Below are 23,035 nucleotides of genomic sequence, written 5' to 3' on the forward strand. Positions count from 1 at the left end.
AAGGGTAATGAATAGTTATTAATACAAGTTTCAACAATAATACTTTCCACTAAAATATTAGTCATTCTTATAACGAGTTGGTTCACGTAACGCAACTTATACAGTATCTTGTCGACCCCTGGGAAACTGATATCGACCCCAAAGGGTGATCTGATTTTTCACGAAATAGGTTTGTATTGTATCACTGATAAGTAACTGAGAAATAAAAGGAAAAACAAATATCATGATTGTAGCATACAAAAAAAATCAGTAAATGAATTGTTAGAAGGTTTTCTTTTATGATGTTTTTTTACGCGGCACTGTCCACCGCGCAAATAGGGACTCAAGTGTATTTGTTTCATGATTACATCCGAATTTGCGGTCCTGATCAGATGCACATTTATCACAAGCAACAGCAGTATACCATTCAGTAAACAAGGGATTTATTAAGTAGCTGATCCGAAATGTTCCGGAAGGTAATGGTGGGTTATATTTGAGGAAAAAGAAAATTTCGCATAGAATGCAGTTGCGAATAACCCGACTTAATGGAATTATGTTCTTATAAGGAAGTAAAAACATTAAATTTGATTGTTTCTATCCACCAAATAAGAGCTCTCCAGCTGTTCTAACGAATTGTAGACACCACACCTGCAATTCCACTCCACTGTGTCCACGCTGGCAATTGAGTGTTTCAAATAAAATTGTGGCAAAAGTAAGATAATCACTTCGCATGAGGAACTCTTCGGAAGGCGGTCTAAAATATTCAAGTCGCGTGAATCTTTTTGAAAACTGTGATGAACATATCAATATTGCTCCCTTAATGCTCTGTTTTAATCATAGTCGCAGATTTGTTGAATGACTCACACATTGATCAACATTTAAAAATGTTTGAACTACATTTCAATACTGAATACGCTGCTTCAGTATTCAACACGAAAGCTATCGTGTAAAATAATGGCAAGAATCATTATTTTACAAATCACAGGGAATTGACTTGCTCTAATCTTTGAATAACTGTTTAACGGTTTAATGTAAACTACGACAATAAAATGAATCTAAACAATGGATTACAATCCCCGTTTGCTAAAAAGCATGATGTGTGAATCAGACCTTCCACTAATTGTAATATGTATTGCAGAAACGCTTAAAATAAATGTGTCACACGAATCACCAACTGATTATGGAATATATATTAAAAAAAAGTTCTCACTTTTACGCTACCTTCTGAGTGTAAAATATATTAATAACTAATTTCAATTTTCGAAATGAGTTCGAAACCAATAGTGTCAATGACCTATGCACAAAGCGCTTCATCGGCGCTACACTTCTTTGAGTTCGGCGCCGTACACAAACGACAGAATAACCTCCAATTATCACAATATGACAGAACAATGAACAATGGTAACTCACCGTTATCGTAACACCTTGCATAATATATAGAATCCAAGTTTGAACCTGCTTGAGTATCGATGTGCGAGAATCAAAAATATCGAAACCGCATAACTAACTTATGTATCGAAAACATTAATGATCTTTTTAAACGTCTTTTTTCATTTTCTATGTTACTGAGGACGTTAGTGATATTGGTACACGACCTAATCGCATTACTGGGTTCGTGAAGACTACATTTTTTGTCTGAGATAGTTTATCTTTTCTTTTCATTTATATTACAAATATTTATATTATATATACAAAGGCACATCACATTCAAGTTCTGAGCTTAAAAACTTGAATGTGATGTGTCTTTGTCATCAACATTGATTTGACAGAACATTATACATAAAAAAAGCCTTTCGTAACGGTTGAAGCTGTTTGGATTTTCTAATTTTTGTCCTATTTATTAAAAGGAGAAATAAAATGTATCTACAAACATCGTTCTCAGATCGAATTACGAGTGATGAACAGAAGTTAGAAAATAATCAGAAAACACAAAAAGAGAATTGGCACTTGATACAGTTGTAAAACATTTATATCGGTAAAATTAAATCACATCTTAGAATAAATCCTATAAAATCGTTTTATTTTGAAATTTTAAAAAGATCGGTTTTAGTTTATCAAAAAAAAATTATTCATTCGCATAGTATTTATATATAGTTAATATAAATCATATAATTCGAGCAGATCAAGATGACGTTTCCCACCACTCGAACATTATTTTGAAACAATATTTGAGGATCTTTTCTTTTAGAACCTCTAGAAAAAACGGTTTTATTATTAACCTTCCTATACTCGCGTATAGGTCTGACAGACCACATGATCTGTCAGACCTATACGCGAGTATAGGAAGGTTAATAATAAAACCGTTTTTTCTAGAGGTTCTAAAAGAATTTCTCTGAATTAAATGACTATCAAAACTGAATGAAGATAAAGAAAAAATATTTTTTGGAGTTTTTTCACTCAATTATATCTTTTTCTTTGAATAAATATCAATAACGCCTAAAATACAAAACAGTAATAACACAGAGACGCGCACAGTTCAGAGTACACAAATTACGATTTTTCGCGCGAGTATAGGAGTGTTAAACACCGATGAATTGGGTGGAGTGGGAAGAACCACATTAAAACTCGCTTAAAACTCTGTCACTTAAGTCCACGAGGAAAATGAAACACGACTGAAGTAGGATTGGGCGATCTTTAGAAAAAGATCGATCTTGATGGATCGATTTTCTGAACGGCGTATGGATCGATTCACCGATTTAATCGGTACTACGGAAACGATCTTTGGAAAATCGAATGTATTTTTTTCCAATTTATTTACTTGTTCTATATAAGTGTTGTCTTTTCTTTAAACATGTAATTAATATTTCACATTTCTATTCAAACATCTAAAGTATTTCATTTTGATTCTCACGATAGAGGTCACAAAAAAAACATGAGAGCTCAAAAAAAGAATAGTTTACAGGGCATTCATTTTAAACCGTCATGGAATTATTTAATTAAATAAATTAATTGAAAATTATTAGGAATTCAATAACTTCATCCAGAACTACGCTGACAATAATCCCGTTGAATCCAACCGTGTAATACGTCTGGCATTTAGTCGAATGTTGGTAGTAGCTTCAGCTGGACCTGATGTCACTATCACAATTTTCATTGTCTGCCTAGTAAATATGATAATGTAAATATAACATGTAACCACTTGTTTTGTAATGACCAAACTTCCAAAACTGCTTCTCCTAAGTTTACGACCACTAATTTGACGACCCTGAAAGGGATCCAATGTTTATGAAATTTGTCAAGTAGTTTTCGTTCAGATTAAAATCAAAGTTCACTGAAAAACTAATTTACAATTTTTTTTCAGTGAACTTTGATTGAAAAGAAGATCGATTTTTTGGAAAAGAAAGAATCGCTCCGAAAAATCGAAAAGAAAAAGGTCGATTTTCTAGATATCGACTCAAGATCGCCCAATCCTATTCACTATCACTAATTTGACATCCTCGAAAGCTATCGAAACATTTAATGTTGATAAAATTTGTCAGGTGGTGAGATTAAAAACGATGTACACCAGTGTTTGGATTTCGATCAAAATCAAATGATACACAATGTGTCATGCAAGTAAACTCTCACGAACATATAACCAAATATGAGAGGATCATTCAGATACTTGTATGAATGTCAGCAATCACTTTTGTAACATTTAGTGATTAAACTAAGAGAGGAACGAAGACTGTTGTTTGCATATTCGAGTTGTATCAAACATGGCACACTTTTTTCGAAGCCTGCATACAAGTTTGAACCGCATATATCGTCTCATTTTACTATAGCGAAACCCACTGCACAGACAAGTGTAAAGCAACAAATGATACAAGAAAAATTACGTCATCATTACGTCACCATTTGCGGAGAGCAGCGAATGGGAAAAGAGATAAAACGCGAGAGTTTTTGCTTCTCACTGGAGCGGTGTTGCTAAACTATGCGGTCTATATGAATATACACATTTCAAGGGATAGCGGCGTTAAAAATGGAAAATATAATCTGACTACCCTTCCCTTAGCCTCTATCGAGCTAAATAATCATATAGTTTGCACTCTCTGAGACTTAAAAATCAGGATCTGCTACATTAGCTGAATATGGATCTTTCGCTTTGCGTTGTCCGTATGATCCTGCTGTTTCATGATGCATGGAGAGGTCGGTATGCATATGTTAGGCGGCTCGCAAACCGCAGCAATAAGCAACTAGCAAACTGCAGTACACAATATGCAACAGGAAACATATTTTGTTGTTCTTCGCATACCAGAGCAATAAAAACCCCTGACATTATGCAAACAATCGCCTTAATGTACGAAACTTGTCAAAATATGAGCGATAAGTTGCTATTCAACCGACACGCCGTGTTGCTAGCGACATGTGTTGCTCTGTAAAGGCGACAGCGATATCGTATTGCGTCGGTGTGCGAGATCAACAAAGATTAAATGGAAAAATCCATTGGTGATAATATTGCTTATTGCATGTTGACAGTTGCTAGTTGCTCATTGCTCCGGTGTGCGAGCCGCCTTAGAGGCAAAGAAGAAAATAAGCTTTCTGCACTGAAAGCGTATATGATAGCTTTGCTTGCATGCTGGTGTGCAATGAAGTGCGAGCCGATGCAGAGTTGTCTCGTTCTCTTTTGTGTCGTGATTTGCAGCACATAACAATAATAGAATACCGCTGGGGGAAATGTTTCCTGAAAGATCATATTTGAACGAACGAAAGCGATTTTTTCAATGAGTGGATCATTTGGCAAACACAGATGTACACCATGTACACTGAAAAACTCTAAGATCAAAAAAGTCAAAAGAAAAAGATCGATCTTCACGATTTTCTCGGACACCATGAATCGATTCAAAAAATTGAAAATCGAAATGAAAAAGTTCGATCTTCTAGAAATCGATCCAAGATAGCTCAATCCTAGACTGAAGAACAGTATACTTTCACCATTTATTATTATGTTATACTGACGTGACTGACGCAGCCTGAGCTAAGAATCGGTGTCAGTCGACGTGTTAACCGTTTGAACACAGGAGAGCGCGATAGCGCTGCTGTTCTATAAATAACCCAACATTGATCAATATCAACTGTCTCCGCTGTCCGGTCTGCTGAACAATGAAAGAACAAAAAGAATACCCTTACGCCTAAATGGCTACTACTGTGTAATTTACCATAATGAAATGGAACAGAAAACTTAACGCCTAAATGGCTACTACTAACTACTGTGTAATTTACAATTTATAGAAACATTTACATATGTTCATGTACGCGATTAAAGCCCGGCTATGTTACAGCTAAAATGCTAATGAGCTCAATAAAATAAATAGGATAAAAAAAATAATCAAAAACATTGAAAAAATTGGTGGCAATATAGTTGCCAATGCCCGGCTAGCGTAAAATGTTGGTGGCAATATAGATGCCACCTACCCGTTTAGCGAAAAACACTTGATGGTAAAAATGTTGTTTTTGTGTTTGAAATTTTGATGTTAGTTTCAACAAAAACAACTAATAAAATTCATGATCAGACCCAACAGGTCCTAAACAGTTCATATGTATTGAAAACTTCGACAAAATGACTGTCGCCCATAATGCGTTGTTTTTACATTTCACTAACATAATCTATTCGCCACATTATTTAGTGAAAATGATAACTGGCTGGTTCGTTTAGATTCTAATACAGCAAACGAGAAGACAGGATTCTATCATTGCGAACTGTGACTGTAGAAATGCATACATAATACGAATGAAAATTCCTAAATGTTTACTTATTTTCATTTCAATATAGGAAAAGAAATGTCAGCATGATGACAGCCAAGCTGATCCAGTAAATGAAAATTTGAGCCCTGAAAAGGTTGGAAGGCACTAGCGCCAGTCAATCGGTATTTCAGCCGCGGTAATCTTCTCACTGGCAAGCCTCAAATACTTTTATATTGTATTTCTGGTCAGGTAAAAATTGCTCTTCCTATTCGGTAATTCTTAAATTTTTACCTCACAGTCTCTGGTGCACAAATTGAATCGGTCAGTCCTAGCGATTAAAAATACACCGTCACACCGCACTGAAAAATATGTGAAGGCAATGAACCGATTGTTTAGAGAAACGTTTCATAATTCGCGCCGCAGGGTCGCTAATGAATCCTTTTAAAATAAACATCAATTATGCTTCGAATCAAAATGAACTAAATATGTCATAAACGCTGGAATAATAATAAAAACAAGAATAAACTCAACAAAACCGATCGAAAAAAAACTAAAAATTATCTGAAGCCGGAAATTACGCTTGCCACAACTGTAAAATGTATTTGTGAAGTCTCGTAATACAAACAAGTGATTGTAACGTAAATGGTGTTAGGCTATGCACAAATTTCGATCTCATGTTTCGTACGTCTTATGGCGGGTTTACATTAGGGAGATCTATAGCTATAGATGGATTTATTCACGTGAAAATAGGTGTAAACGGGTGAGAATAAATATGATACACTTATTCGAGGTACATATATATAACTTGAATAAATTCAGCATATGTAAACGCTTGTGAATTTCTCACTGGTGAGAAATCACTAAAGTTGGATGCAGTTCTACTTCAGGTGAATAAATTCACCGAAGATATGAATATATTCATTATAGAAGTACACGCTAGTGTAAACGATTGATGCGATTTCTATAAATCTCATATTTCTTCACATGAATATATCCCTAGTCTAAACCCACCCTTATGAATTGCGGATAAAATCCGATTTGTTTTCAATTTTCGATTCACTTTCAACTCACCCATATTATATAGTGCTGTTGTCAATCGAAAAGCATAGGTACAAAAGGTACGAAAAGCATAGAGGTACAAAATAAAATGGAGGACGACTGTTTAACTTTCGTCGCGTTCGAAAGAAACCTAAACATTGACCATAAGTGTACCATGTGGATCGCGTTTCGCCGATTCTCCCACACATCCTAACTCCTTGCGGTGCAATCGGCAAGTGTGCGCGCACTTTTCATAGCGCCAACACACGCACACATACACTTGTGTGTGTCGAGCTGCCGGGCCGCCATATTCTTCTGTTTGTTATGTTATGATTTTCATTTTCAATGTGCCGCCCATGAAGTAGAATAAAGGGACACGAGACAGATTCTGTGTAAGCAAAGTGTATCTTCAGGAAATGAATAAGAATAAGAACATACGGCTTATCTGTAATTTTTCCCACGTATCCTTCAATGGGTGATTCATATCAAATAAGCTAACTCTATGATGCAGAAACGTTTTTTAAAATGAAGCAATAATTTTTTAAAGAAAAGTCCCATGTTTTCCGCAAAATAGTTCCCGAAAATATTTGATATGCTTAACTTGTATTGGCAAAAAAAATGCAGCGAGCGATAGTTTAACACAAAATTTTATCTTGGAACTAAGCAACAGAGCAGGAAAATCTAGCTTAGTTTTGTTTTGTCTGTTCAAAATGCTCAGCCCGCCCAACATACATCATTAAAAAAAACTATGAGAACCAAAAATGAATTCCGTTGGAATCCAGCCAGATATTCAACAGAACAAATGCCGCTATTCATAATTCACTCAAAATAAAAATGTGTTAGTTCCAGCATAAATAGTGCTCGAACATGGGTTCTTATTTCACGAGCCATAAACATTGTATGCCCCTGTCTGCATCGCTGCTAATCGCCATTTTAACCCCATCTGCTGATGGTACACTTTTGCAGCAAGCATGAAAGTTACACGTTTAACATGACATTCACTGAACCCTTTCGGATTTTGGTTCCTCTTTTCGGCAGCTAAATCGATTGCAAATAAATGGAGGCTCAAAATTTCACGGTACCTTGTTAGCTCGAGTCCCAAGAATCGTCAGCAAACATCAATTCGCATTCACAAAATTTACACCACTGTTTGTCCTTCACCACCAGCACTGGGTTCTGAAAATATTCACTCTGTGCACAACGGCTGAAACAAACCGACTGAATGAGACATAACTACATTCATAAGCTTTGGCGAGCCTGCCGCAAAGTGCGAGCGTCATACCAACACCAGCAAGCTGCACAAACTTTGTTTGGGGGTGTTTGTGGGATGAAGAATATTATTTACGTGTTTTTGAGAGGGCTACCCCTCGACATAATTTATATCAAACCTTCCAAACCCGGGGCTCTGACCACCCTATCCCAACCAATGCTCATTGAGCGTAGGCAGCATAAAACAGGGCTCGCGCTCAGGGGCTCACGTATTGTTTATTGTTTGGATTTATATGTTAGTATTTGATTACGTTGGATAGTTTCCTTTGGCCAGCGATGTTTGGATACCCTTCCGGAAGCTTTCTTGGCGATTTGCAATTAAAATCACTGCTGGATAATCGCGCGGCGCACTTCTTTTTGACGTAGAAGTACGTCTTTCATTAAGGGTACCAAATCAGAAAACAGGTCACGTTTTTATGAAATAAAGTTAACGTTAATAACTATTTTTGCCGCGAACGGATTTTAGCGATTTACATACTAAACGAATCGGAAATTCCGTAAGATTTGTTTATTATGCTATACATTAGAATCCCCCATTTTGTAAATGGTTAAAATTCATGAAAACTTTAAGCGTTTCCATTTTCCCATACATTTGTTCTGTCTATTTGTGTTTTCCCGAACAGAGCTGTCAATAACGAGCAACTTATCGACAACCAACGGAGGGGAAATCGTAGGATTTAAAGTCTCCGTGAACAAAGGAAAAGTAGAAGAATGATATTCCCCTTCATTCTTCTGCCTAAAGTATAAACAGTGGATCTCACTGAGGCAAACTTTCATTCGGCATCGGACTGTTGAGCAATCCAGTTCACTTTGCTTTCGCTGCGCTTCGATCTAAGATTGGACCCCACCAGTAGTAATCCAACTTGGATATCGTCGTTTGGTTTTTCTGTTCATTTTTCGCGTTATTCGTATCGTGTGTTTTTCTTTCCGCGTCATAAATTCGCGTAGTGTGTGATGAGCAAGAAGAAGAGGAAGGCAGCCTCGAGCCTTGTAAAAAACGAACGCATTGCCAGGGGCAATAAAATTTCGAGGCAAGCATCATCTAATGATGCACGCGATGTTGGTGCAGTGAAAAGCGCTCGCACTGAACCGAGCCTTCGCGAGTGTAACACCTCATCGAACAACAGCGAAGTAGGCGATTTCGGCGCGTCGCTCGAAAATGTAAACGCCGGTACCCAGGCAGCAACCAAAATCAAGCTCCCCCTGCTGGTGGTGAAGGCTTTTGCTCTTGACAAACTCATCAGCGAATTCGCATCGATGGGTGTTACAGCACAGTACAAGCTGTGTGACATAATTCAGTCTTTTTCCAAGCAGTTAACATTGCTTGTTTTCCGTCATCATAAGGGCTTCTTTGGTGCCTTTGAGAATGCATCAATGCATTAAACTGACGTTATGGCGAAGCAGACGTTAAGGTTTTTTTTTAAATCGTTTATTTTTACAGGCTCAGTTACATAAGTTTAAAGGAGCCGAACTCCTTACTGTATTGTTACTAGTATATATACATTTTTCCTTAATTCTAATGTTAATAATATAGGAAACCGATTACTCGCGGTCGACTCGAGTTTAGAAGGGTGACATATTTTCTTCAGGAAAAGGAGGGGATGACGTTAAGGTTGTGCGCCAAAGAATTATTTGGGAAATACCAAGCATCTTGAATGTCTTACTGGAATTTTATAAGTTATTTGGGTTCGCGTGCCAGTCGTAAAACTGCCTTCAACTAGGATTGCATTTGTGCTAATATTGATCATAATGAAGCATTGATACTGTTTTCGTGGTTGTTATTAACAAAAAGTGTTTATTTCGCTTGTTTAGTCACCAAGTAAGTAAATGTTCTGGAATTTTGTATATGATTAGGTTTCGCTTGCCAGTAGCAAAACTTCCTCCACTAAGGGTGACAGCTGCGCTTCTCTCGAGCATGAGAAAGTTATGCAACTCTTTTCGAGGCCAGTAAGATTAACAGAAGCGTTTCTTTTGAGAATAGCGCAAAATGCTAGAAGTGTTTATATTCCTAGTGGTTTCAAGCCACCAATGTAATAAAGAAATAAATTGCGACATACGATCAGCTAGTGTATTGTTTTGCGAGGGCAAGAATGAATCATCAATCGATTATCGTCAACTGATTCTACAATGAAAAAACCATTTCAGAGATTATTCTACTAAGCAGTTGTTTCTAAAGTTTCACAGCATTATAGAATACTATCCGAATGTATAAACAAGCGACTTATAAAAAATAACAGCGTACTTCTACGTCAACAATGCGGTAGTATCTTGGACACAACCTTCTATATTTTTTTAATTTTAGGTTATAATTTCGATGCTCATGATTTTCTATGCTGGCTACAAAAAGGCGGCCATCTTAGCAATCCAACATTCTCCCCCCCATACAAATGAAACACAAATTTCTGCATTTTTCGAGAATTTATCAAGCAAACGAAACCACATTAAGCACATGAAAGATTTAGGGGTTCATTAAATCTTTTATGGTGGTTTGACACTCCTTTCCCCTCTCTAAAGAGGGGGGAGGTTGCTGAACAACTCGGGAACTAATCAAACTTAGCATATAGAGGTTTTAGGGATCGATAAACGTTTCTATGGTAGTTCGACACTCCTCCCCCTCTCGTAAGGGGGGCTCCCATACAAATGAAACACAAATTTCTCGATAACTCGAAAACTAATCAAGCAAATTGAGCCATATTTGGCATGTGGAAGTTTTAGGGGGCACGAAACTTTTCTATGATGGTTCGACACACCAACCCCCTCTCTAAGGGCACGGGGGCTGCTGGACCCATGAATGTGCTCTTAGTAAGAAACCGTGGATGTGATAACGAACCATAAATTTTGGGCGAGACGAAGTTTGCCGGGTCAGCTAGTAACATATAGAATGGCTTGGTATAAGTATTGTAATTTACATTTCTTCAACTCTTTGCGGTTTGCTCTCAGCCACCATACCTTTTTTACTGTTCTGGTCGTTTGGCTGCTCTCAGCCACCACAGCAAGGAATCATACTAATCTTATACTTTATTCAGCCATGTATTAATTTAGACTCCACCAGCTAGGTGGGAAGGAAGCCGTCTGGAATCAGAAAAGTGTTCAGTCCGCCTGGAAATCAATTATTATCTTTCACGCTCCCCTAAAGTCGTGAACGAAGCTCAATTCGCGATAACGGCATTGGGCTTTGTTTACGAACTTAGGGGAACGTCAAAGATAATGATTTATCTTCAGGATAAAACTGCAGCGACCGTACGTTCATTTCGCTCTGGGTTTGGATCGATTAATCGACGTAAATTATTCGTTCGCTTCGATTATTGGTTGTGCAGTATTCGTTCGATTAATAATCGATTTCTGTTGGAAGTATTCGATTAATCGAACTATTATCGGGATCCCTAGTCTGGTGAACCTTTTCACGAGTTAAGTGCGATTCACATACAACATACACGTCACGTTCACGTCCCGTCACGTCACGATACGTCAATGATTCTACCATGCAATTCCCATGAAAACATTCACATACACCAGCAACGTAACGACCCGTCAGCATACGTTCAACGAAAACGACCGGCAGGATTTGTAGAAAAGAATAATTGACGGAGACGGACGGTTTTTGTCTGGGCTTTGTGTCTCGGCTTTTGTTTTGATTTGGTTGTACAGTAATTTACATTTAAATCGACATTGAGCTAATTTAACCGATCTGTGATGCAACACGTTTAATTAGACATTTTTACCTCTAATTGGACATTTTTGTAAATATTGAATTCGGGGCCCAAATTATGGCCCCACATTGAAAGTCGCTAACAGTCGCGAATGGCCGATTACTGATCAAAATCGACTCCAATACGACACTGAGTGGTGCCTCAGCATATCGCATTATAAGTAACTTACTGTACTTTTTATGCCAACATATCGCTTAGCTCCAAATTTCGGAGTGAAAATCATTCGCGACTAGTTGAGAGAATTATTCTATTTATTATTATTGTTGAATAAGGGTCGGACTACGGGGTTTAAACATTTAAATAATTGAATTCAATGATTCCCATTGAATTTTCCAAAATTCGAAACTGATTTTAGGCATGCTGATTTGAAAGAGTGCATTGCAATTCAAAATTGTTGTAGGTGGCGACACCATGAATAAAATTAATTGAATCATTCGTTTGGCATTTGACCTGACGGTGCTGGTGGAAGCATTGACTGCATGTGTGAATTGGTGGAGACATTGACGGAACGTAGATGTTCTTCTCCGTAACGTGCTATGTGAATCGCACATTATGCGGGCGCTACACGATTCGTCCAACGTTTGACTCTAATGTTGGACTCAAACATTTGACTCAATGAATCGACAAATGTGCTGCTACACGGTGAAGTGAATGTTCGATTCAATGCTTTCGGTCCAAACAATCGGCGAGTATTTGGATCGAATGTTTATTATTTTTGTTTACCACCAAAAACGTTTGTGAATTGGATGACGATGCGAGTATTAATATTACTACCGTAGCAATTATGTTAATAACGGGCTGCAAATCAAAACTGCTTGAAATCAACATGCAGTATTTTGTCGCATATTTTGAATTTTACGAAACTATTCCATAGTTCCTTCATCTACAACTTGTAAACAAACCAATCTGTCGAAGATAGATTCAGCCGAATTGTATAACGGTGTATAGAATGCCATCGAGTGTCAAATCGAGCGAATGACAAAAGTCTTTGACTCGTGCCACTCGCGTTGGAAGGTAATCCACAACGAACGGATTACCTTCCAACGCGAATATTCGACGCTCGACTTTGGAAGTTCGTAGCTCGTTCATCGACTGTACGCATTCCCATTCTGCTACACATTTTTCTTGTGCGTTTCTGTGCTTGTCTACCCATGCGCGAATCAGATGCGCGTAAGCTGGTCTCTCAAAATACAAATACAGTGTTACATATTTTGCAACAAATTTTGTTTTTTTGCTATACTTTGCCATGAAAGCTAGTTCAAGAGCATATACCGTGAGTACATTATGTAGAAGTTTGAATTTTTTGTTAGTTGTATTTACAAATATTTTTTGAACAATCCGATATTTCACTTGAATCAACAAAACTGTTAAGAACAATTTGCTCCTCACTGGTCAACTCCTTCCCATTTAAGTACGATTCAAATACAACATCCACATCACGTATACGTCACGTCATGTTACCAGGGTTACCGTATCTAAAGAATAATCTGTATTTATACAGATTTTTCACAACCAAGAATCTGTAGTTACAGATTACAGATTCACAGATTTTTCAAAATAACGATCCAATATTAGTTATGGCTTGACCTCATTAATATTTTTTCCCATCTCACTAATTTTATTCGTATAACATTCGAATCAGTCTGAATGAGAGTCATTTTGGCATTCATATGCAGCGTGAAGAACTGCTTTCTCATCTCTAATCAGGCGAAAAGATGCAAAAGTCTGTGTCGTCGGCTAGCTTTACAATAGTAAATAATACTTTTTATCTTTTTCATACTAAATCACAGTGAATGCGTATTTCTACGTGGATACCATCAAAATCGTCAAATTCATAATAATTATGCCAGTCAATGATACTAAAGCTGAGATAATGCTTCAAAATGGAACTTAAAAGGGCTGGGTAAGAAAGTAAAAAGGTGTCCCAAAACCAAATCACCAGCACTATGAAAAATATTGTATAGAGTACCAATTAAAAAATTTATACAAGACGGACTCGATTATATAAAGTTTTGTACCGCGGGACCCTGGACTTGCACTGGGACAATATCACGACAGGGTTATTGAAACGCGCACGGTACAATAAATAAAAACGAAACTTTATTTGCTACATAGGGGCTGTCCACATACCACGTGGACACAAAAAGCACTATTTTAGACTCCCCCCTCTCCATCCGTGGACAAGCGTGGACATTGACCAGACTCCCTCCCCCTGTTGTCCACGTGGACATTCCTGAATATTTTTTTTTTATTAAAAATTACCAAGTAAACACCTCGATTGCACCCCTATTCCATTTCATATTTATTTGATGTTAGATTTTATTTCTCAGAAAGGACTGTTTTTTCACTCACGCGAATAAGAAATTAGGAGTTCAAGGATTTAGAGGCGAATGAACTGAAAAGTTTAAAACCTCTTTAAAACAAGGAATGCCAATAGGAGTTCAAGGAAGTACTCTTAAATCATTTGCTGCCGTTTTTGCATCGAAACCACCGTGTTACTCCAACAGAATAAAGCATCATTTCATTAAAGTGGGGCTTCGATTCTGGACTACCCTGCTTTTTTTACCAGTTCTCATCCCAATCGATAACTTATGTTGATTGATCGCACGAAGAATAGAACTGCCAAAGAATAGACAGTATGCGAGTTTCATTGAGCTTAAGAGCAGCTACCTCTGCGTGGAGTGATATTCAAATTTCCACATGCCGTACGTTGTTTGGATTAGCTTGGATAAGCTTGTTATAATTCGTGCGAAATTTGTTGTTGATTTTGTAAAGAAATGACACGTAGTGTATTAATTTTTTTAAACTGCTCAAATTTCAACTCCTTGCGAAAGTGTACATTTTTTGAAAAAGTAATGCAAGTGAAAAATTAAATCTTCGCGTTCCTATGTCTGTTCTCAGCCACCAAACCTTCTTTACCGTGCAGAACTGTAGTCAAAAACCAGGACCTTATTTTGAGGGACTGTGTCGAAAGATGGCACACGAACGAGAGTTTTAGAATATTTTTTTTTATAAAAACAGCATTACAAAACACATTATTCAGTAGATACACATCTAAAGTTCACAACGAATTGAAAAAATCTCGTTTATCTTTCATTATCATACAAATTAATCTTCTCAAAAATTAATCTTCACTGCTCTTTCAAGTAAAAATAATTCCGACCAGTATGGCACCCATGTCCAAATTGAATACGACCACAAAGGGTTAACATGCAACTGTGTATCTATATAAAGATTATCATTATTTTGAAATTTTTATACAATTTTGGTACATAGTCATGATTTGCAACTGGAGTATGCATTTTGCATGATTTATTATTAAATGAAGAAAATCCTCTGACACCAAAACTTGAGCAAAACGGTTCAAGGAGAATGATGACGGTCTACGAGCAGGAGCTCCAGTCATACTGACATTTGGAAAAAGGTTGTTTGGACCGATTAGAGTAAGTTTGAGGTTAAAAAAAACACAAAGAAATGACAGCCTGAAGTCTGAGCTATACTTAGGATATTTGGTAACTTATCAAGAAGCTCTTGATCAACATGATAAATCTTCACAAACTGCTTTATGATTAGTTCTCTGACATCAAATTGCTAGATTATTTACTTCCGTAGCAATTTCATTTTATGCATCTTCAAAAACCACGAATTCTACCATTGTGTTCACACTAACAAGTATTTAAAAAAAAAATTAGACAGCTCAAACTTTTTATCTCAAATATTTATTTTACGTATCCACGTGGACATTGGCTATACCCCTACCCCCCTCACCGTGGACAATCGTGGACATTTTCGTAACCCTTACCCCCCTAAAGTTGTCCACGTGGTATGTGGACAGCCCCATACTAGACGGATACATTTAGTGATGGACGATAAACAATTGACTCTTTCCATAACAATAACAATGCAAACAACAACAAGTGACAACCACGTTGTCCACAACATATAGTATCCGATTTCTTTTCTCTATATATAATCGAACCCTGTATATAATCGAGTCAAGAGAAGTATTTTTATAATTTGTTTTTTTTATGCATATATTTTTCGTTTATGAATATAAAATATGAACATCTTTCTCACATGAAAACAAAACAAATATTCAGAATCTCTCAGAAGATGATAGACAATCATATTTGATGAAAAAAAATCCTTCTTCACATATGGTCGAATGTCAACAATGATAGAGTTATTGAACTTCTTTAATAATCCGGGAACTTAATGCATTAAAATGACTCTACTTCAAAAAGTACTCCACGTGAGACGCCTCCATTAGAAACGTGAGAAAATTTAGTATAGATTATAGTAGTGAAACATCTAAATTAGCGAATTTAAATAACATCTTGGCAGTGAAAAACTCAAAAAATAGTACTTAAATATTACATTTTTTCTTGAAACATGTCATATTTGAAATATATAAAAAAAATCAAACTATATATAATCGAGTCCAAAATTGTATATAATCGAATCATATATAATAGAGTCTGTATATATTCGAGCCCGACCTGTATAATATTTACCATATAGCCGGTGTTTTGATTTGGGACTTTTTATTTCCTTACCTAATTCTGAGAAAAAACTAAGATAAAAATATTTTTTGAGACCAAAAACACAGATTTTATTATGGCAACCCTGCACGTTACATAAATTTTTGTCCCATGCAAGTTCGCCGTCGGCGAAATAAGTCCAAGAGAATAGTTGACGGAACGGTGACGGGACGTTCTATGTGTAGCGCACATTATGCTGAACAAAACTGATAATGTAATAAACATTGACAGCAATTTCGGCAACATTGTCTCAGCAGGCCCTATAAATGTTCGAAAGATCACTAACCGATCTCTGGTAAAAGGAAACCATAACTTGAGGCACAAGTTTCAAACAAATCGCGTATTACAACGAGATTTTTTTCTTGCTAAAGAAAGTAGAGTGGTGTGCTCTCGTGGCCGAGTGGTTAGCGTCCCACATTATCATGCCGGGGGTTCGGGTTTGATTCCCGTTCTGGTCGGGGGATTTTTCGTCAAAGATTTTTTTTCTGACTTGCACTGTGGTCACGAGTATTCTAAAGCTTGCCACTTCAGAATACATTCAAGACGTGTTATCCGGCATAGAAATCTCAACTAAGTACAGTAGAACCCCGATTATCCTCGAAATAGACTGGCTAGGTCATCGCGAATAACGAAAATCTAAGTAATGCGATATAAAATATTCCAGCATGAAAACTAGGTTTTATCAACACAAAAAACACTAAACTGTCCATCTGCAAGGTCGTGTGCACCAGCGGTCAGATAACTTGAAAGCATATATAAAACAAACAATCCTCTTTATAGAAAGTCAAAGAGAAAGGAATCGTGTGTAGCCATCTTCAAGCAATTTAGCATAACAAAACGTAATCACAAAAACTCTTCATTGTTCCAATTTTTTATACTCAAAATATGGTACAGACTGATGAATAAGAGGGACAATAAAAGATGGTCGGCTAAAATATAACCTATCATTTTATAACTCCTCATTACTTGAATGTCAACTTTATGATTGATTGCTTTATGTGCGAGTGATTTTTTTTGCGATTTACGTCGCAAATGAGTAATTTAATTATTCAGCTGGCACGTTTATTATCACAGAAGTAATAAATGTTTCTTGAATATATTTCACATTCGTTTTGATGTAATGGCTATTATTCACTGCAGCAATCAAAATGTGCTCATGTTTACTTCTGTTGGTTGTATTGCGGGAATGAAACGATATACATATATCTATATAAATAAAAATGGAAGTCCAAATGTGGGTAATCGCAAAACTCGAGGGAGCGATGGTCCGATTTGAGCCGTCTTTTTTTTATAATCACCCCTATTCTGTATTTCGATCGATTCGTAATATTTCGAATGACTTGATAAAAGAATTCCATTCTATATTCCGTTCGAGTTGTTTCGAACGAAATACAAATCCGGCGTAATGCAGAATAGGGGTGAATATTCTTTGTATCGAACATATATTCCATGCAAAGGAAAACCATGTCATTTGCCAGTGATTGAAGAATCTTGAACGAAAATTGTGTCTGAAAATAATTTTATATTATAATGACGAATTTGGGTAGAAGTACTAGAAAATTTATAGTAAAAGAAAATTGTAAAGGGTCGGAGGGTAATCAATTGATGGAAAGTTCTACGATTGGGCCCACGAACATTCGCTTAGTAAGAAAACGTGAATATTTGAAAGTATTTATATCAAAAATCAGTTTTAGGCGGGACGAAGTTCGCCGGGTCAGCTTGTTTTTCAAAAAAAGAGATAACATTGGAGATTCAAACTATTCATTTATTTAATTCAAATCAATACGTATTGATTATAATTCGTAAGACAAGTTGAAAGGAATCGGAACTATTTGATAAATTCCACATCAACAGTCCAAATCACCAACTATCAAAATGAATACCTTAGAACCCCGGTTATCAGAGAGCTGATGATCCGCTGAAGCGAGTTCTATAGTAATTCTATAGAGCTCTCCGAAAGGGCCTGGCCGGGTAAGGGAGTAAAAAGTGCCCCCAAACCAAATCACTAGCTGTATGGCAAATATTGTAAAGGATATTAAATAAGAAATTTTGGCGGTTTATTTGGCGGTGGTTTGACGTAGGATCTATAGTGAAAAACGTACTTTTTCGTTTATTTCACGCCATCCTCAATAGATCCAAGATAAAAATTTGAAAAAAATACTGAATTTGCATCTTACCACGGTGAAAGAAAAATTATCATAAAAATATTTCAACAAAATTTTAGTACTAAAAAAAAATATTTAAATTTTGAAATTTTTTTTTTGGGATTTAGAGATTCAGTACTACTCTAATTCATATTTAAATGTGCTCTTACGGATTTTCTAGATTGATAAATATCTTCAAGCTGTTTTTTTTTCAAATATCTAATAATAAAAATGAAATAATTTTAAAAAAATTATACACAGTACAAAAAAATGTTATAGATTTTCTGGCATTTCAAAATTTTGAAAAAAAATATAACTTTGAGACCACAAATCCGATTTGTTTTTTTTTATTTTAATCGTTCAATCGAAAACCACGGATACAATAAAATAATAGTTTACAAAAAAATAAAAATAATAATGCAGACGATGAAGAAAATTATTTTTGTGTCACACAATGCTCTTAAAAATTCAGGAAAAATTACGCCACATGTAGAAATAAGGCACAAACGAACGCATTTAGATAAAAATTTGAGCAGGAGTGGGTTTCAAAGTTATATTTTTTTTTTCAAAATTTCGAAATGCCAGAAAATCTATTCTATTCTACATTTTTTTGTACTGTGTATTTTTTTAAATTTTATTTTTATTATTAGACATTTGAAAAAAAAAACAGTTTGAAGATATTCATCAATCTAGAAAAGCCGTAAGAGCACGTTTAAATATTAATTAGAGTAGTACTGAATCTCTAAATCCCAAAAAAAAATTTTCAGAATTTAAATATTTTTTTTAGTACTAAAATTTTTGATGAAATTTTTTTTGATAATTTTACTTGATACACCGTGGTAAGATGTACATTCAGTATTTTTTTCAAATTTTTATCTCGGATCTATTGAGGATGGCGTGAAATAAACGAAAAAGTACGATTTTCACTATAGATCCTACGTCAAACCACATAGGGGTTCAAATAAACCGCCAAAATTTCTTATTTAATATCCTTTACAATATTTGCCATACAGTTAGTGATTTGGTTTAGGGGCACTTTTTACTCCCTTACCTAACCACTCTTTGAAAATATTAAAAAAAAAATTTTTTTTATACCACGCAACACTGAAAAAAAATCTGAAAAAAATCACACATATCTAGAAAGCCGTAGAAACACATTTAAATATGAATTAGAGTAGTACTGAGTCTCAAAATCTCAAAAAAAAAAATTTCAAAATTTCAATATTTTTTTTGGTACTAAAATGGTTGATGAAATTTTGTTTTGATAATTTTTCTTGATACACCGTAGTAAGATGCACATTCAGTATTTTTTTCAAATTTTTATCTCGGATCTTTTGAGGGTGGCGTGAAATAAACGAAAAAGTACGTTTTTCACTATAGATCCTACGTCAAACCACATAGGGGTTCAAATAAACCGCCAAAATTTCTTATTTAATATCCTTTACAATATTTGCCATACAGCTAGTGATTTGGTTTGGGGGCACTTTTTACTCCCTTACCCGGCCAGGCCCTTTGTCAGTGAGTGGTACCTAAGCTCTTGATTTTTTGTTTTGGTCATGGCCTTCGCATTTCCTGTCCTCTGGTATACACGACCATGCAGATGGATATGGATGGATTAATTATTTCTGTATTGATAAAACATGCTGAAATATCGTTTTTTCGCGTTGGCACTGTATTTTTAGCCTTTTTATTGCGTTATCCGCGATTTTCGCTATCTGAGGTTACGTTGCCGGACTTTTCCGCGGTTAATCGGGGTTCTACAGTACTGTAAACCATGAGATAAACACAAAGTACACACTAATAGAAGAAATTGAAGAATGAACAAATTGGCGGTCAACTCAAACTTGCTACAAATACAAAAATACATTTGGTGTGTATCCGAAATAACTTCTCGCTAACCACGTAATTAAATTTACTGATGGATTGTGAGCTACCTGATCTTTTAGCGAATTTCTGTTTTGGTTTTGAATGTGTAACATATTAATATTTTTCTATAGTTTTAATTCACTGATGTAATCTTGATGAAATTATCCGACCACATAAAAGCTCTCGCACATACCGCCTATCAAAATAAACTCCATGTAGCAACATGTGCGCACATGAACCAATGTCCTTCTCCGTGGGCAAACACTTAAACATGATCTAATGAACAATAATATAAAGATATGTTACCTCCGATTTGGTTCTCCGAACCCGTATTCCTATTATTTAGAACTCAACTCCGAAACGCTTAGCGAAATGATGTCCAAGCTGTCACTGTCGACAATCCGAACTAAAAAGTCGATATGCTGCTTATTATTGGTGGCGTAGTGCAGTAGCACTAATGTGTTGGCATAAGTATGCGTACCATAGCATAAAAAGGAACGATTTCAATGTTTCATATTTCTAGTTCATTAATGTGAATAGCATCCCAGTATGTGGAGGGACAATTATCATTGTATTGAGTTTTTGAGATCAATTTCCTTAACCTTCTAAACTAGGACATGGCAGGCTGGTAAAGTTCGCTAACATAAATGATGCCCAGGTATATCAAACAAAACAAACCGCTGATACACATTTTTCTTTGTATTGGAGCTTTATATCTCTCATTCACCTGCATGTAGCTCTACTATCACGCTGAGTTCACTATCGCATGATTGCAATAATGAAAAACATAACATATACTTACCAATCGACACAGTAAACGTCTGATTTTATCATCTTTATATTGGAGGTTTTACTCATACAGTGCCCAACGAATACAGGTTATACAGTTTATTCGGCTTATTTCGCTTCTGATATTCAGCGCTTCACATATTCGTGTCAGGCTTTAATAATAATCATATGGTACAGCTTCTATTCATTGTTTAAATTTAACAGTGTGGAGCATTCGACGATTGATTTAAAACGTAAACATTAAAAATTCATTAATCTCCATGACATGATTAACAGGGTTCATCAAGACAGTATTCTAGTCTAGAAATTTGAAAAAAAAATAAAAAAAATCCTTCATATTTTGAAATTTAGGCATTCAACAATATACCATAGAAAGGACTTTTCAAAAATCCCATTATTTACCGAGTCGTAGTTATTTTAGTGATGCGGTATCTAATCCAATACGGCCATAACAGTTAACTTCAGATGCGTTTTTCTAGAAACTTTTTTTTTAAATTGGCGTACACGATATCTTAAGTTCTACTGAACCGACTTATGTCGAATTCATATGAATACAATCTGTATGCATCTCTCTATCGCATGAATTGATATAAAATAATATTTTTTAAGTTGACTATTTTGAAAAAATCGAAAAACGTAGAAAACGTTTTAAACAGCATTTTTTCTTCAAACGGCCGCTATTTTGTAAAAAAAACATGTTTCTGACTTGTCCGCTGTTCATGCGATAGCGGATTTTTTTTACTGATTCAGAGTCTGTTAGATTTTCTTCCTTCAAATAACCAGAAGGGCACTCACTTCATAACTCACGTTCCATAATTGTGATATTGTTAAAAAATAAATAAACAAATAATGATAGTAAAAATATTTTTGTTTCATTATTTTCGGAGCACGAAGAAACGTCCGAAATGTGTGCATTTACACTAAAATACCCCCTTAAACAGGGGCTTTAGATTCTGGATAAGTCAGACAATTTACCAGAACAAAAACCCAAAAACGTTATGAAACATAGCGTATATGCTAGTGGTTTTCGGTACACGCGGAACTTGAAAAAGGACTTATATAGGCGAATGTCAATAAATGTTTTAAAACAATGTATCGCCTTCTACAAACATAGATTTATGATCTCAGGGAAAGAAGAAAGCGTGAATAAGCGCAACATATGTTTGCAATATAGCTCACTTCGAAAAATTGAGACCACAGTGGAAGGGCAAAAAGGGAAAACATCTAATTGCTCACATGTTGACAGGACCACCTTAAGAGGGGCAATAAATAACGAAAGGATATGCTAAGATAGATCGACCGATTGACAACAATAGCCTTTTTCTCAAAATTTTGAGACGATTGCGATATTTAAAACCACTCTCATGATGCTGTGTACTTAGCCTCAGGCAGCTTTCGGTCTCAGGCAACTATTGTTGAATAACATATGATCAGAATGAAGATGTACTAAAAACATGTCAATGAAACACAAAAATCCCATAATTAAAATAAACGATATAACATAGAATAATCGAACGAAAAATTTGCAAACGTATTTTCCGTAATCAACTGCAGCTCTGGGTAAAAAATCCCTTTCAAAATTCCCATCTTCAATCGACCAAAAACGGGTGCCTCGAAACGAAAATTTGAGTGTTGGAAAGAGAGAAAAAATAAATCGCAGCCATATCAGCCTTGTGTGAGCTGGTGAGGTGGTGCATTATCGTGGTGAGGTGGTGCGTTATCAATTTTCATTCCACAAATCTAGCATTTTCAACAAATATACGCTTTTGAATCTGCATGAAGTCCAGACATCATTTTTTATTAGTATTTAGTAGGGATTTATATGTCAAATAATACGCGCTGGATATATTCTGAATGGCAAGCCCAAGAATACGCGTACAAGTGTAAATAGTAAAAAAGTCTTTGAAGAAAAATCTCTCGCTCAGAACAAGAATAAAACCCGCACCCTTGCGTGGGACGCTAAACATTCGACCACGTGAGCACCTTATGGGTTGCTACATCTGTCAAATTTGGTGAAGATACTCCCTGTTTTACG

The 23,035-nt window shown here is 35.8% G+C and overlaps 1 protein-coding gene across 4 annotated transcripts in view; it reads right to left on the reverse strand.

The window, feature by feature from the left end:
* LOC129764298 (protein aubergine-like) overlaps positions 1-20,610 on the reverse strand; it is a 28,033-nt gene extending 7,423 nt beyond the window's left edge. The window contains exon 1 of one of the 4 annotated variants that reach the window (XM_055763248.1): positions 20,518-20,610. The gene's annotated coding sequence lies outside the window, so the exon portion shown is untranslated. Of the gene's footprint in view, positions 1-1,200; positions 1,321-7,763; positions 7,914-20,517 lie in introns of those variants that run through there. The other 3 variants (XM_055763245.1, XM_055763244.1, XM_055763246.1) reach the window with 3 other exon arrangements.
* Positions 20,611-23,035: the final 2,425 nt, after the last annotated feature.

This window comes from Toxorhynchites rutilus, chromosome 2 (genome assembly GCF_029784135.1).
Source record: "Toxorhynchites rutilus septentrionalis strain SRP chromosome 2, ASM2978413v1, whole genome shotgun sequence".
Classification (NCBI taxonomy): domain Eukaryota; kingdom Metazoa; phylum Arthropoda; class Insecta; order Diptera; family Culicidae; genus Toxorhynchites; species Toxorhynchites rutilus.